This window comes from Pygocentrus nattereri, chromosome 26, assembly GCF_015220715.1.
Source record: "Pygocentrus nattereri isolate fPygNat1 chromosome 26, fPygNat1.pri, whole genome shotgun sequence".
In the NCBI taxonomy this organism is placed as follows: domain Eukaryota; kingdom Metazoa; phylum Chordata; class Actinopteri; order Characiformes; family Serrasalmidae; genus Pygocentrus; species Pygocentrus nattereri.
This window is the reverse complement of record NC_051236.1, coordinates 13,564,626-13,581,434: the sequence shown is the minus strand read 5'-3', so window position 1 is coordinate 13,581,434 and position 16,809 is coordinate 13,564,626. Positions and strand designations below refer to the sequence as shown.

Genomic DNA, 16,809 nt, shown 5'->3' with positions numbered 1-16,809 from the left:
GGTTCTTTACAGATTGAAGATTTTTCAGAAAAGATGGCTTAATAGAATAGAGTAGAAGAGGAGAGCAGACGAGAGAGGAGAGGGGGATGGAAAGGTAGAATGCTATGAAGTGTTGGAGGGATGGAGAGAGGAGGCTATGGAGGCAGAGACATGAGGCTGCAGGATGAGATGGGATGGGGGGAGTGCTGTCTGTCTGCCGCGGGTTTGATCCACATTAGTTACCCACTCAGCCAGTCAGTGGGAAATGAGTGGGGGCAGGGCCTGCAGCAGAGGATGGAGATACAGATGCAGCAGGAGAGAGGGAGTGTGAGAGAGAGAGAAAGAGAGAGAGAGAGAGAGAGAGAGGAAGAAGAAGAAGAAGTAGGAAGAGCAGGCCTGTGCAGTTTTCCCATCCCCAGATTTGTTGCCATAACACGTAGGTAAGGCTGCAACCAGTGATTACTCTGACAATCCTAAAAATAAAGCTTCATAAAAGGTTCTTGGCTTGAAGACACAGTCATATGCAACATTTTGGGCACCCCTGATCAAATTAACATATCCTTTGCAGATCAATGCACATTTTAATCCATCATTTATTTGCTGCATGTATCTATTTGATGGCAAATGTTATGGCATATTTATTTAATTTTTTACAATATGTTACACACAAAACAAATAGAATCTGTGTCCTAAAATGTGCAGAAAAACAGCATATTTCAGTTTCTTCTCCATAAAGGATATGATAACTTATCATCAATACATGTCATTTAACTAGGGGTGTTCAAACACTTATACACAACTGCATGGTTCTAGAAAAAACTTTTACTGATATAGAATCTTTACATTATGCAGAGGTTGTTTAAAGCTAACCTCTTGAGCCCTAGATTCTTTATTCCATTATTAATCTTGAGACTTAGTGTAGTACAGTGGTTTTAAGGTCCAATTGTGTACCTTAAATTATTTTTTTCCCAGTAGAAAATTAAATAATTGCACTTTTTCAAACCTAATGTTTTAAAACAGAACAATAAAATAAAAAGCCTGGAGATAAGACGGTGTGTGTGGAGTCGATAAAACTTAGAAAATATTATTTCAATGGATTATGGTACAATTATGTTCCCTGACTAAAGGTACTGAGGGTACTACCCCAGTGACAGTTTCAGACCTTTTTTTTCCTGAGGGTTCAACTATAAAAGTGGCATATTAAAGTTCAAAACCACAAGCACATCTGGTTGAAAGTGTTAAAAAGGTTATTTACATTCACATCTCTTTCACAGAAATGGTTCTATTAAAAAAGACGGTTCTTTAAAAAGGAACCCTTTACGGCCCTTTTTTTTTCAAAAATTGATCTGAACTCAAAACTGACAATAAATAAAAAATAAATAATGATAAAAAATGCTCATATCATTTAGTAGACCATGTAGCTCTATATGTACCATATAGCAGAAGGTTAAATAATTATTTTTTCTTCTTTTTGTAAATTTTACCCCAACTCTCATTACTGCAATGCATTCACAAATCGATTTCTCATTAGTGACATTCATCTTTTTTTTTTAATTATAAAAAATAAGTTTGTATTAATTTGAACTGTTGAATCTCTTTAATGTGTTCATTGTAAACTATAGGGATATGAAATCAAAACAACAATATCATGTGGCACAAGTGAAAACAAATACGTTAATGGCCGCCAGTGTGTATATGGTGATGACATAAAATTTAAAACTACAAGTTTTAATAATTAGCTTAAAATACATAGGCTGACAACAGTGTGAGAAAAATAAATGTTGGGAGGGAAAACATTATTCTTAGATTTATCTTTAAATGTGTTCTGGAAATGAGAATTTAATGAATTAATGAAATAATTAAGTTTATTTTTAATTATTCAACCAGACATCACTGTTTGGGTTGATGTAATGGACGTGGTTGATTAAGAATGATGTGATCCTGATTAGCCCAGTGATGATGGCCTGTGCTGAGCTATTTGACTCATCATTGCAACATCCCAGCCACTGAGCCTGCAGGCTTGAGATGCACTTGGTCAACTCTGTCCATGGCTCTTAGCCCACTGAATGTTTGTTTATAAAGAGCAGGTCGGGGTCAGCCTTGACACAGACAAGTGTAATGTTGTAATTCTCAGTTACATCACAGCATGCATACTCATAAACTAGAAGGATTTGTTGTCTGAAATATTTGGCACATCATAACACAGAGCTTTATCAGCCTAAAACAAGCAAAAAATATCAGAGGGCATTAGATCTTTGATTCAAGTATAACTGCAGCCTGTCAGACTAAAATAAACAACATAAATATAAACTAAATATAAACTCTCATAGAGCTTAAAGGACTCAGCATCAAAGAAACTGCATTCAAATTATCAGTCTTATAACTTCAAAATACTGCGACTGTCCTATTAACTTTGGGAGTCTGTAGAAACGGAGGTGCAGTAACAGATTATGAAACATCATACTGAGCTCCTCATCATACGTTAAGAAGCATGACCACTCACCCAAGTGGATTGATTTGGGCTTTGAGAACCAGATTTTGTTCACAATAGAGGCTTGCCAGAAGTGGGTCAGCTCATCACAGGCTTAGGGGTGTCTGTCAAACTGTGAAAATTGTCTGAAATTAGCAAAAATAAATTCCAGATCTTTATGTAGTTTGAGCACCCAGATGGGGGTGTTTGTTGACTTTGTACGTTTACAGTTTCATTTCGCCATTTGGCAAACGCTCTTATCCAGAGCGACTTACAATCTGATCAATTTACACAGGTAGGCGCTGGCAATGTTAGGAGCCTTGCCTAAGGACTCTATATGGAGTAGGGTGCTTGCCCAGACAGTAGATTGAACACCAGACTACAGTATTGAAGGCAGAGTTGTTGCCCACTGCACTATACCAACAACAAGCAAAAAAAAGTTAACACATCCTAAAGACAACACACTTCTGCACATTTTAATGTGCAAATTTGACATACCGAGGAAATAAGTCATGGGCTGGAGGTTAGGGAACTGGCCCTGTGACCGGAAGGTTGCTGGTTCGATCCCCAGCGCAGACAGTCCATGACTGAGCTGTCCTTAAGCAAGACGCCTAATCCCACCAATTGCTCCCCAGATGCCGTGGATAGGGCTGCCCACTGCTGTGGGCAAGTGTATTCACTGCCCCCTAGTGTGTGGTGTTTTACTTCACGGATGTGTTAAATGCATAGGTGAAATTTCCCCGTTTGTGGGATTAAAAAGTGTCACTTAAGTTAAAAATACATTTCTATTAAAGCTCTTTCCTGGTTCAGGTCCTACCTCACAGATCGTTATCAGTTTGTTAATGTAAAGGGTGAATCATCTGTTCGTGCAAAAGTAATTTATGGTGTTCCACAAGGTTCTGTTTTAGGACCTATATTATTTACAATATATATGCTACCACTAGGCACCATTATCAGTAAACACAGCATAAATTTCCACTGTTATGCAGATGACACCCAGTTATATATATCAAGTAAACCGGATGATAAAATTAAACTTGCCAAGATTGAGGACTGTGTAAAAGACATAAAAGATTGGATGTCAAATAATTTTCTGTTACTTAACTCAGATAAAACAGAGGTTCTGCTTCTTGGTCCAAAATTAGCCAGACACAGACTGTCTAACTCAACACTAAAACTTAACAATCTCTCAGTTTCATCAAGCCTATCTGTTAAAAATCTTGGTGTCATGATAGACGCTGATCTCTCCTTCGACACACATATATCTAATATCACTAGAACAGCTTTCCTGCATCTCCGCAATATCGCTAAATTAAGAAATTCATTATCTCTACAGGATGCAGAAAAGCTAGTTCATGCATTTATTACTTCAAGGCTAGATTATTGTAATGCCCTGCTGTCTGGATGTCACAGCAAAAGCCTTAACAAGCTTCAGCAAGTCCAGAACGCTGCAGCCAGAGTCCTCACAAGAACCAGAAAGTTTGACCATATTAGTCCAGTTTTATCAGCCCTGCACTGGTTACCAGTTAAATTTCGCATTGATTATAAAATTCTATTACTGACTTATAAAGCTCTAAACGGGCTCGCCCCTCAGTACCTGAGTGAGCTCCTCTCCTACTATGAACCATCACGCCTACTTAGATCACAAGGTGCTGGCTTACTACTGGTACCTAGAATAAATAAAGCTACATCAGGGGGGAGAGCTTTCTCATACAAAGCCCCCCAGCTCTGGAATAATCTTCCTGCCAATGTTCGGGAATCAGACACAGCCCCAATCTTTAAGTCTAGGCTAAAAACTTATTTGTACAGTCAAGCATTTGGTGATTAGTCTTCCCTGTCAGGTCTAGACCTGCTGGAGTCTACACTGCTCTGTTTTACTGTAATCTGTGGTCAGCCACTCTTTACAGTACTAACTCTGTTTTTTTTTTCTTCTCCTTTTTCTGCCGAGCTGATCAGCTGCCCATCCTGTGCGCCTGATGCTGTTGCCTCTACTGCCTTGATTGGTGCCGCTGCTCACCAGCCTTCTGGACCGGTTTGACCACCACTGAGCTTCTTGCTGTACAGCGCTGTGCAGTCCTCACCCTCAGATCTTTCTTTTCCCACTTTTCTATAATACTTCATACTAATAATGTTTGCTGTCCGGTGTCGACCATAGGAGGATGGGTTCCCCTTCTGAGTCTTGGTTCCTCTCAAGGTTTCTTCCTCTTTTAGGGAGTTTTTCCTTGCCACCGTCGCCGCTGGCTTGCTCATGGGGGCTCGGACCCGGATTTTCTTTCTTCTTTTCTCTTCTCTCTGTAATACTGATTGTTCTGTAAAGCTGCTTTGTGACAACACCTGTTGTAAAAAGCGCTATATAAATAAATTTTGCTTGCTTGCTTGCTTTCATTATTTCCAATATGGTAAACTCAAATTGTGCACTAAGATTTGCAGAAAAATGCCATATTACGTTATTATGTATTATATATTGTTAACTTAAAAATTCAACAAAACATGTCCATGTCCAACTCCACCAGATGTGTTCAAAACTTTCTATACATCTTTATGTCTTTAAATCTTACCAGAGAAAAATGATGTTCACCACTATATACTCTCAGGTGCACTATACACTTGCTGAGTCACTGCGCTATTCTGGCAGGTCTTTCTTGACTATTAAATGAGCAATAGCGTAATTAGGCAGCAGTGCACATGTATGGCGACTGTCCCCGTACCCCACTTTGCCCCGGCCCCCGAGGCCTAGTTAATTGGTATCCCTCTGCTGCCTCACTCAGGAGTGGTGTTTATACAGCCGCAGACATGCATTCCCTAGCGACCGTGTGAGTCTCGGGGGAGCTGGAGATCAATGCAGGGTAGCTGGATGAAGTCTGGATGTGAAGGCCATGAATAAAGTATACCATGAGTTGGGTTACCTGGGGCCTCCTCATTTTTATTAATGGGGATTAGATTATAAAAGCCAGTAATGAGATCCTCTGGACCCCAAACCTAACGTAAGGATTACGGAGACGGGTGTAATTATGTTTTGTGGGCCAAACTGACTTATAATGACAGCAAGGAGGACTGTGAGTAATGCTCTTTAGAATGAATGTGTAGGAGAGCAGTACTATTCATGTATATTTATACTGTAACATTTTATAATTGCCATCATATGAAAACCTTTTTTATATAATTCGAAAATGGCAGCCCTTTACATCATTGTCTAAAGATGTCATGATAAACGCACCACCGAAACGGTCCAAAATGACATGAAATGAAAAATCAGTACGTTAACTTGGATTCAAGTTAACGTTTGCTATGATATTGGTGATATGATCACTGTCATAACATGGTTAATTCATGGTTTGTACTTACAGTTGTATGAAAAAGTCTGAGCACCCCTACTTAAACTGTTTTGTTGAAGTGAAAATAAGTTAACACATCATTTACAGAGAACAAACCTCTGGCCATTTTAATGCACAATTATTGTTTATTTGCTAAATTTGACATGTTGGAGGAAAAAAAAGTTATGCCACATGTTTTATGTTTTAATATTTTCCATCATGTTGCAAATACCACATTTAAGTTTCCTGCTTGTGGAGGATGTGCCAACTTATTTTCACTTAAATATGTGATCAGTGATATTCAAACTTCTGCTTTCGATTCTAATTAATTACTTTATTTATTCAATCTCAATGACCAATAACCGAGCCTTCAATGCCCAGTTATGATTTCTGTTTCTCTATATGCTGTATGACAAAAGTTGCTAAGTTTATGTGACCTTTGATAAATAACCAAGTTTCAGAAAATGTATCTTGTCATTTTTTCTGTCTTGGTACATGAACTTCAGTGCTAAGGGCCCTTTTTAAAGGATCTCATGGCCAGAGGAGCTGTTCTGGCGGTTGCTTCGCCTTCAGCACTGCTGGTTTCCCATGACGGCAGAATGATCTTCACAAGTGCTGACTGACAAAAGCGTCTGGTCTGTCTGCGATAGGTCTGAAAATGTCAGCCGCTGTTCTCTGAGTGCGAAGCCTCCATTCTGAATGTCAGAACACTGGGAAGCATAGAGAGCAATGTGCTGTGGCCCAGCTGGAGAATGTAAACATCAGCCCAGGAGGATCCTGTCAGCCTAACGGCAGGCTGAGGACACTGAGTGCACACACGGACACAGCAGAGGACTGCTGGGAATGTGTGTGACATTTAGGCCTTTCTCCAGATGCCCTGTTGCCATGCATTCATAGAGATGTCATTTATACAAGTGTGTGATTTCGATCTCCCCCTCTTTCTCTCTCAGATTGATTCATTCTTTGACCTCAGGTTAAAAGGACAACACTGGAGCCCCTAATTCCTTCATGTAATCTGTAGTTAGTGCACAATGCCTTAGACCTCCTACAATCAACCTTCAGTGTCTGTCCCTGAGCGTCTGGACTACGACACCATAAAATCAGCCAGATTATTAGATAAAAGCACTTTCACTGAAGAATCGGAGGGAAAGGGTGGATTTCTAGATATATACAGCGTTAATCAGTGTATATATATTTATATATATAGTATAACAATAGTACAGTACATGTACTTTATGTGTTAGGGTGCTATAAGGTCTAGTGGGAAACCCTCAGAGAAAGCCTAGCAATTTCTATGAAATTCAACAATACATATCTGTAATTTTTTTTCATTTTCCTTCAATAGTATTTTCATTTCTGTTATATTTCATCTCTGATAGTAATGCAGTAACATTCATATTTCACTGTACATTTTGGTGGGAAACAAAAGAGTTAAATTCTTGAAATGCCCAGAAAATGATAAAAACAGGATTTTCTTTCTGTGGTATCTATGTAGATACAGCCAAGCTAGCTCTCCCATTGGTTAGGACTTGATGAGCTGAACTGAAGGTCTAACGCTTCAGATTCACAACTAACAACAGAATTGTGGAATCAAGCAAACACATTTGACCTCTACAGGGTGGGTCCAATTTAGCTAGGAAAAAAGTCACTCTAGGTCAGAACTGTTATCGTTATTGCAGTGAATTACATCACAATATGTCACAATAAGCTTTTTTTAAAAACGGAAAACAGCAGGTGGACATCAGGACTCATTACTGAAAGAATCACTGTAAAACTGCGACTATGTATCGCCCTATAAACAAATCAAATTTACTACTGAAATTCCATAGGCAAACAGCGATTAGCAATATTGGAGACAAGTTTTTTCCCTTGATTTTGGGTTTTGACATTTATGGCCCAAAATGATGGCATAGCTTTAATAGTCAGGGTCTGTCACTGGCCGTGTCATGATTCTGAAATTCAAAGATTCAACAGCATCTTCTAGGTACCACGAACCATGTTCCAGGTATGAAGACTTCAGTGGAATCCTTTTCCAAGTGTAAGGTTGTAATGAGAAATGGTTTACACATTCCTGCTTTAACAAAATGCAGTTATTTCGTGGCCTGGCCTGGTTAAAGCATGCTTCAAATTCTTTTTAAGCTGAGATGCAATTTGGCTGGAAATCCGGCTCGGCATTAAGCACACATGCACGGCTACACAGATACCAGCGTTCAATCTGACCAGTGTACAGTGATTTGGTGGACACATTCGTTTCAGCCTGACCTACTGTGCATTGCAGCTCCAAAGGGGGCCCTGACCCAGCCCTGACCCCTGATGCTAGCCTTGTGGCAGCTTCAGACACACATATAAAAGGCTTGAAGGCTTCCAAGCTGTAAAGATTCGTTCAGAACCTTATACTTTCAAAATGCTGTTTGCATCTCATCTATTGGGGCAGCTCTGGCTTTCTCCAAAAACATTCTGAGTCCATCCATGAAGTAATTTCAGAAGAAAATTCACCAAGGGCTGATTTTGGTTTTAACAACTAACAGAAGCAGATCTAGTGCAAAACAAAGGTTTGCCAGAAGTGGGTCAGATGTATTGCAGCCTCAGTGCTGTCCGTCAAACTGTCAGATTTGGTGAAGGCGCTCCTCTCAAAAGAGCCTGGAAGCATGCTGGCTCTCAGCGAGAAAACAAACACACACACACACTCACTCACTCACGCACACACACACACATATACACACACACACACAGTCCATGACTTCCCTAGAGCCAAGTTTAAACAAAGGAAAACTACAGAGCCTCTTCATATTTAAGCCAAAGCTGTCCTACCGTTAGCCTAGGCCTTGTCTTTCCCTCCTAGGGTTTGATTTCTTCCTGCTTTCCTGCTATCCTACACCATTTCTGGGCTGCGCTCTCCACAGACCGCTCGCTACAGACCAGAGACAGCAGCAGGAGGGGGGTTGGGGGGAGTCCAGGCATTAGCATTCCAAAGGTCACATGTAACCTGGCTGCAGCCAATCAGAGGGCGAGGTACAGCACCACGTCCCACCCATTGACTCGAAACTCCTCCCCCTTCCCTCTCGCTTTATGCGGCTGTCAGTGCACAGCCACAGCTAGTCTGTGGAAGTCGCCATAGCAACACAAAGAGATTTAACCCTTCAGTGGTGTTTTATGGCGCTTTGCTTGAACCAGGCGAGCATGCAAATAAAACCAGAGTGAGTTGCAAAGAACACGCAAAAGCATCTGTTACCACTAAATCTAGACGTTTTTTATAGATATATTTATTATCAATTGGTTAGTTTTAGTTTACTCCTCCCCTCTCTCTGCCTCTGTCTTATACATATTCTAACAAAATATCACCCATAATGAAACATGTGACAAAAGGCTGCTGGATGCTGCACTATGTTCAGGCTAATTACAGATCCTCTCTCTTCTTCCTCCAGTCAGCTCTGAAAAATTTCATGCTAATGGCAACTTAAGTAGGGCCAGTTCTTGAAGCTGCCAGATGAGGCTTTAATGCCACAGCATGCTCTTCTGATGAGCATGCATTACTGTCCAATTGAAAGCTTTGAATATGATTTGGGTACAACAGGCTGACTTGCATGACATTCTTAACGCAGTCACTGGGGCTGAAAAGCTTGTTTGCCCGGTTCACAGCAGAAAGGTGAAAGATGAGTTCCCACCAAGCCATTGCACCTTGTGCACAGCTAAAATGCATTGTTTGGCCATGTGTTCTGCATTACTGCATGCTCTGCTATTACACTCCTGTGATCTGAAGGACTGAGGCTTGTGTTTTGAGGATGGGGGAGGGGCTGCATGTACTGGGTGTTCCAATGTATGCAAATATATTCAAATGATGGGGTATAAAGATCACAGTAAAATGCAGGCTTCAGGGTTCAGGGGTTAAGCTGATTGGTTGAGGGGCTAATTCAGGCTAACGTGATTGGTCCAAAGGGTAGTAGCCTTGCGTGCCTGTGGTTGTGAGTATGTGTGTCCCTGAAGGGGGGGGGGGGGGGGGGGGGGGGGGGGGGGGGGGGGGTGGGGGGGGTGGGTGAGACAATGACACAACTCAGGCATGACCTGGAGCCTGTGCATGTGTGTGTTGGGTGTTGTGCAGGTGTGTGTGTGTTGTCTGCTGTGCATGAGTTTGTGTGTGTTTTTAATGACCCATTCTGAAGGATTATAGTACCAAACCTGAAGCGCAAAAAATGGCATTGAGAATTGAAATGGTGTTGTGTGGAAACCACACTTATAAAGAATGATTGCGTTTTTAGACACTTTCATTTTGTGAACAATTTAAACATGTGGGGGAAAACGTGATAGCACGGAAAACATGATCACATGAAAAAGTGTGATAATGTGAAAAATTGTGATCACATGTGAGATTATGTGCAATCACATGTAAAACATATAGACATGTGATGAAATAAAAAATATGATAATGTAAACAAATGTGCAATTTACACTTTTACCTGTACAAAGAGAAACAATGATCTCCAAAGTAGTGAGCTTACACAAGAGGGCAAAAACATTCTTTACTTTAAACGTAAGTTAATGACTATATTACAAGCAGTTTGGATGCATTTCTATTGATCTAATCATCAAGAAAATTATACAATAAAAAGGACAGCTGGTATTCAAGTAATGTAGAAAAAAAAAAAAATAGAGCTACTTTTTTTGGATGGTGGCAAAACAAAAAAATGTGATCATGTGAAAAAAAGTGTCTTCACATGTGCCCATTTCAGGGACTGTCATGTCACATCTGATCAAATTCGCTACCAAACCAACCAAACATTAGCTCTACTGAACCCCTCTACACTCATCTATGCAGTATAACACTGTTCCACAGCAATGGAATAGCGGAATTCTCTTGTAGAACAAAAATCAATTTCCTCTCCACATCCTGAATCAAATCTCCAATATGGAAAAATGCTGCCGTCATCATCATGCTAACACTAAATAATTCAATGGTAATATGACTTATTTTGTTTGACCAATACTTAATTATCTAGTCCCCAACAGCTCCCTAGATACTGGGCTTCCGGACACAGCGCCCCACTGCCTTAACCTCTTTTCCAGTAAGGCAGTAATTCCCATAAGCCCCACAGTGGGAGGCTGGGGGGACCCGCCACAGGATCACATGTCACCCGCACGGTGGATTTGATAGTCGTCAACCAGAGGAGCAATGGGCCTCCAAATTGACGCAAGCATCATATTATGTGGGGATGTAATAGAGTATGCATAATTCATAGGAAGGCAGATGAAATATTTATCGGGGGGTCTCTCTGCGCTATGCTGGTCCCGCTGCTACTGCCACAGTGCTGAGAAATGTGTTCAGTGATACTCTTCTTTTAAAGGTCCATAGGTCTCTGGGTTTCATGCCATGTGAACAATTGTAATATTAGACTACATATTTTTACATGTTCCATTTTACACACATAAGTGTATATAAAGTGTTATTGAGTTTGAATTATGCTGCTCTGATTGTACATTTATCTCCCAAAACAAATACCATCAGTTAAATGGGAGTTCCACAGATTTTTCAGCACAGTTCAGTTGTTGACATATAAACAAGGCCATACAGTGTTTTGATGTGAAAATGTCCATTGTAGAGAAACTTACCAGCTCAGATTTTTTTAAAGTGTTGTTAATGGGAAACAGAGATCACAATGTTAACAGTACACATACAGATTGTTTACAATCCAAAAAGTTAAGTGTCTTCAGTCTTCTAAATTTGTCATTTAAAAAGCTGTAAATCCAAATGATTATGTTTCATTGCATAAGTTTTTCCCATGTGAAAATATGTATTTGTGCCTTTTCATAAGCTAGTGTTTCAAAACATAACAATACAATAGAAAAGCCTGGAGACGAGACAGGGCGTGTGGAGTCAGTACAACTTAGACGAAATACTAAAGATACTAAGATGTACCCTTGAGGATACCACCCCAGTGTTTCGTACCTTTATTTCTGAAAGTGTGCAACATCCTACATGTGCACCTCCACCATGAGCGGATTAAAAAATGTACATTTTAAACTAAAATCTTGTCACAAAACTATGATAAAAACAATTTCTCAGTCATGTACTTGTAATGATTTCATGTTATTACATTGTGAGGTAGCTTTTAGAGGCATTAAATGTTTGGATGTCTGGTTCCTATCACCACCACTGTAAAGTATTCTGACTGGAAGTTTGTTTAGATCAGAGCATTTAACACCAAACCACTCTGAAAGACTTTATTTGTTTTGTATCTTAATTTAATTATACAAAAACTTTAGTAAATTACTGAAATTCTCATTTTAACGTATATTTTTGATTCTGATTCTAATCTTTTTACTGGGTGAACTGGCTCTACTAATAATAAACTGACAAATTGATAATATCTATTTATGCATTACTTTCTGTACCTTGAAAGGTATGCTAGCATTTTCCAACCCAATCTCTATCTAGCATCATTTACCACGCACAGTAATTCACGTGTACTTACCTTCTGCAACTACCCACTGGTTTCTATTATAAGTATGATTTGAGTCAGCAGGATCTCTTTTCTTTTACTGAGTGCAGGGACATGTGTCAATATTATAACTGGTGGTATACCAGTTACATGATAACTGACAGTAAGCAGCAGATGCAGCAGTTAGAGATTAAAACACTGAAGGCTTCTTTTAATAAATGAGGGGTGGAGCGGCCATTTCTCAGGTTATAGGCTCTAGCATCCTCTGAGTGCCCTCAACTGACCCGCCTTCAGTGGTATAAAATGACCTCAGAGTATGTAAGTGCACTGAGAAACAGGCACCTCACATGAACTTAAGAAAAAAACACACACCAACAAAAAGCTGTGTGATGTCACTCACTGCGCACTCCCCTCAGCATATAGACTGCTCATTCCTCATTCACAGAAATAAGAACAGCCCTGTGTTGTAAGCCACTGCACAACCACATTTCACTTTGAATTTGGCCTCTGGTGTGAGGGGAGTATTACTGAAGTACCAAAAGTAGGTCAGTACAGAGGATCTGTTCTATGTTTATATGCTGCCATCTAGTGGTCACCATTAGCATTCATCCATCCATTTTCTAAGCCACTTCTCCGTCAGGGTCGCGGACCATTAGCATTGTTTTAACTTAATTCAATTGCAAGTGGTAGACCTTAGTATTTGAAATAAATACAGTACTTCAAATCATAGTAAATCGCTCCAAACACACTTTATATCTAATGTTTGAAGACTGCATTTTGCAGTAGTGAATTAGATTAATTAAGATTAGATTAAGTGATCCTTATTAGACCCAAAATGGGGAAATTTCACCTCTGTAATCTAAACCATCAATGAAACTCCACATACACACTAGTGAAGACACTCAATAGGGGGCAATGAGCACATTTGCTTGGAGCGGTGGGCAGCCCTATCCACAGGAGCAGTTGACAGTTAGGTGCCTTGCACAAGGGCATCTCAGTCATATAATGTCTGCTCAAGTCAGCAAACTGGTGACTTTCCGGTTGCAAGGCTGGTTCCCTCAGTGTATGAAAAGGTGTATGGACCGTGCTGGACACTGACCCACGTGGACCCAATTTAGACTTTCATGTGATGATAGAATTTCTTTCTGTGCACTCATAGTCAATGAGCCACTAGTCCATTTTTCTCCTTCTGCTCTTTCCTCCTTGTGCTATCTCTGATTTATGGCTTGCTACATTCTCTCACATGTCCCTTTGCCTTATACTCTTCTCATTTTATATGCTGTCTGTTCTTTCATGAGCCACTTAAACACTATTGGAGTGAAGCAGCATCAAGAGAGCTCACTATGTTGCCACAGAGACCAAAAGCCTTGAGAACAGATATCACAAACCACAGCTAAGAGGTCTTTTGTTAATGTTAAGAGGGTTGCTTTTTGTCACTCTCAGACAGGTTTCAACAAAGCTATCACAGATTTTCTACAAACTGGGTATAGATCAGCACTTAATGGAATCGGTAGCTGCTAATATGTAAAAGCTTTCTGATTTTGAGGTTAGTAGCATTGCTGAACCCTGGTAACCTCAGCTGCTCTCGATGTCACAGTGACCTGACGCGTTCTATAGGCTTTTTATGGCGTTTCTAGAAGAGGTCACTGTCTGGCAGAGACTTGTTCATTTGTCAGCAAGTATGGTGGATGACGAGGCTCAGTGTGAAAACAGCTGTGGTATTCAGTGTGGTGTCATTCTCCCAGAGCATGATGATAATTTACAAGACAGTCTCTCACACCACACTTGAAAATACGAATCATGCTCCACAGATGCATCTTCATAAATTTTAATAAAAGGCATGTATATGCAAAATTTGAACACCCCAGTCAAATGACATATTCTATGTATATATATATATATATATATATATATATATATATATATATATATATATATATATATATTCTGACTTTTTATAAAAAAAGGATAAAATATCAAATCTGCCATAACTTTTGCACATATAAAGTATATTATGTTTTATTTCTTTCTGTTTTATTAAATTTAGCACATAAACAGTAACTTACTTACACATCACCAAAGCATAATTTGATCAGGGGCACCCAAGCTTGTATTTACAACTGTATATCTATATACACCACCACCACAACAGAGTCACTGCAATACTGAGAATGATCCACCACCCATGTAATACTTGTTCTGTGGTGGTGCTGTGGGGGTCGTGGCCATTGATAAAAAAGGGTGAAAGAGGGCTAAAAAAACAAGCAGATAAACAGATAGACTTCAGTCTGTGATTAGGGAATTGTAGCTTATCAGCTACCTTTTAGACATCCAGTAAACTGTGAGCTACAATAATCAAATCACAATAAAGTTGAACTCCACTGACTTTCATTTCCAGTTGTGATTTCTAGAATCTCACTTATGTTTCGTCTACATTAGTTGGGCCTGAGCTGGGGAGCACAGGACTGCCTGATAAGCAGCCACCGACTCCTCTGAATAGACACATACAGTGAGTCTATTTCCAGTGCTGAGATATTTCCTCTCTGTCTGTTTAGTCTTCATTCCATATGCCCTTCAGCAGTGCCATAGACGGCCGTGAGCTGGGGATTCAGAAGTGCTTTTGATAACCCATTTACATTTACATCAGTGTTCACAAGATAGAAAAAAAGGACAGAGATTTTGAGATGTGGAATGAGACCTTGGATTCTGAACCTCAAAAATGTATTGGCCTAGCCTACGCACCATGGATTTTTTATAGCAAAGTCTTCCTGTTGAAAAGTTGCTGTTCTTCTTAATCTCCTCGAAGTAGTTGTAACTCAAATTTACTGGGGGTTGGTTACTTTCTGTTGTATTTACTCATGGAATTCTTAAGAAAAACATTAAACACTTCCAAGTAAAGTCTGATAACCAGAAGACAAATAGTTTAAATAGAAGGTTTCTGACCTCTTGTGGGTTTAAAGGTCATCAGATTAAAAATGCTTATAATAATAATAGATATACTATATTGCTGCTGTAACACCCTGAATGTCCCCCTTCACCATGAATGTTTAAAAAAAAATAAGCCATAAGCTTGTTTCAAAACTTTCACCAACTGTCATTAAACAATGTCTTCAGGCATCAGGCAGCATATTTATAATTATTTTATGTAATAGCTTTCTGTGAGGAAGCTTTTACATGCTTTACAGAGGCGTTACATGCTTCCGAAGTCTGGTTCCTATCACCACCACTGTGGACAAGTTGACCAGTTCACCTCAATCCACTCTGAATGACTTTGTTTACATCTCACCCATTTAATAATGCAGAGATTTTTAAAATCAATGGAATCTAACCTTTAAACTGAACATGTTCTTGTTTCCTACATTGTTACCAAGATAAAGAAGCTTTCATGAGATTGTGATGTTTTATTTATTTCTATGTCATCTGTGTAACTTTCTCAATGGCATGCTTACATGCTTGACATGTAGACATAGGCTAATTTTAGATGAGACAACAGCTGTGACAACATTACTAGACTGGGTGACCCCATCAATCAGGTGCTGCATTCATGCAGTGGGTCTTTTTCTGAAAGAAAAATCCCTAACATTAGGTGAAATCCCTAACATCCTTGCAGTCTTTCATAAGTTATTCTTAAACTGCTGGATTCACTGACACATTTTTGGCAAAGACTGCTGACCAATCCTTGCTTATAAAGAACTAGGCCTTTCCTGCATGCTTATTTTATAAACCAAAGAATGATTGCATAACCTGTTTAAGATCACATTTCACATTTTACCTGTTCCAAATTCCTTGTAACATTTTTCAGGCATTGATTTCAGAATGAACATATGTTTACAGGTCAAAGTAGATTTACAAACCACTGCGTTCTGTTTTTTAGTTGAATTTCCCTCTGTTTTACAATTGAAGGTTGTATATGCTTCATGTATAAACCTACATCTGCTCCTTAAGCCTTAAATGTGCTACAGGTGCAAAAGTATGATACATTTTCTGTATCAGAGTTTCTCTTCTTTATTCTTTTTGATTATTTTTCACCCCGCAAGCCTCTGTCCATTCTTTCATAATTCTCCTGCCACTGTTTTTTCAGCCTAGCAATTCTGGTATGACACTGTAGCCTTTTGGATTAAACTATGCTATTGCTTTTCCTGCACCATTATATTTTTTCTCCTTTTTCATGTCTCAATTTTTCCACATCTTAAGACACAATTTCTTAATGCCTTCCTACTCCTTCAGTTTTCATAAACATAAACATAAAATCTTATATAATTTGTGTCCAGTTTGTCTCTGTTGTCTCTTTTGTGACCCTTTCTTTTGCTACATATAAGGTCTATTCAATTGTTCTACTTCAATTAGGATAAATATTGTTCTGGAATTTTGTCATTTTAGTAATATATGTGTATGATTTACACAGTGCTTTTTTCTCAGTGTTGAAATGCAATCTTTCTACCTAAACTTCTGTTCAAAAATTTGGAATCACTTGTCATATTAATAATTGCCATTCAATAATAATGTTATAGTGTGCTCTTCAAGTCCACTACTGCTGATGTTTGCAGTATCATTCTCCTTAAGCTTTCCTACAGCAACTTATGCTTCTGTATTTAAACACTGGCATCTACAT

General features: G+C 39.3%; 1 protein-coding gene across 1 annotated transcript in view; it reads right to left on the bottom strand.

The window, feature by feature from the left end:
- Positions 1–8,693, bottom strand: part of phc2b (polyhomeotic homolog 2b (Drosophila)) — a 38,534-nt gene extending 29,841 nt beyond the window's left edge. Inside the window, exon 1 of the mRNA XM_017697844.2 lies at positions 8,575–8,693. The gene's annotated coding sequence lies outside the window, so the exon portion shown is untranslated. The remainder of the gene's footprint in view (positions 1–8,574) is intronic.
- Between the last annotated feature and the right edge of the window lie 8,116 nt (positions 8,694–16,809).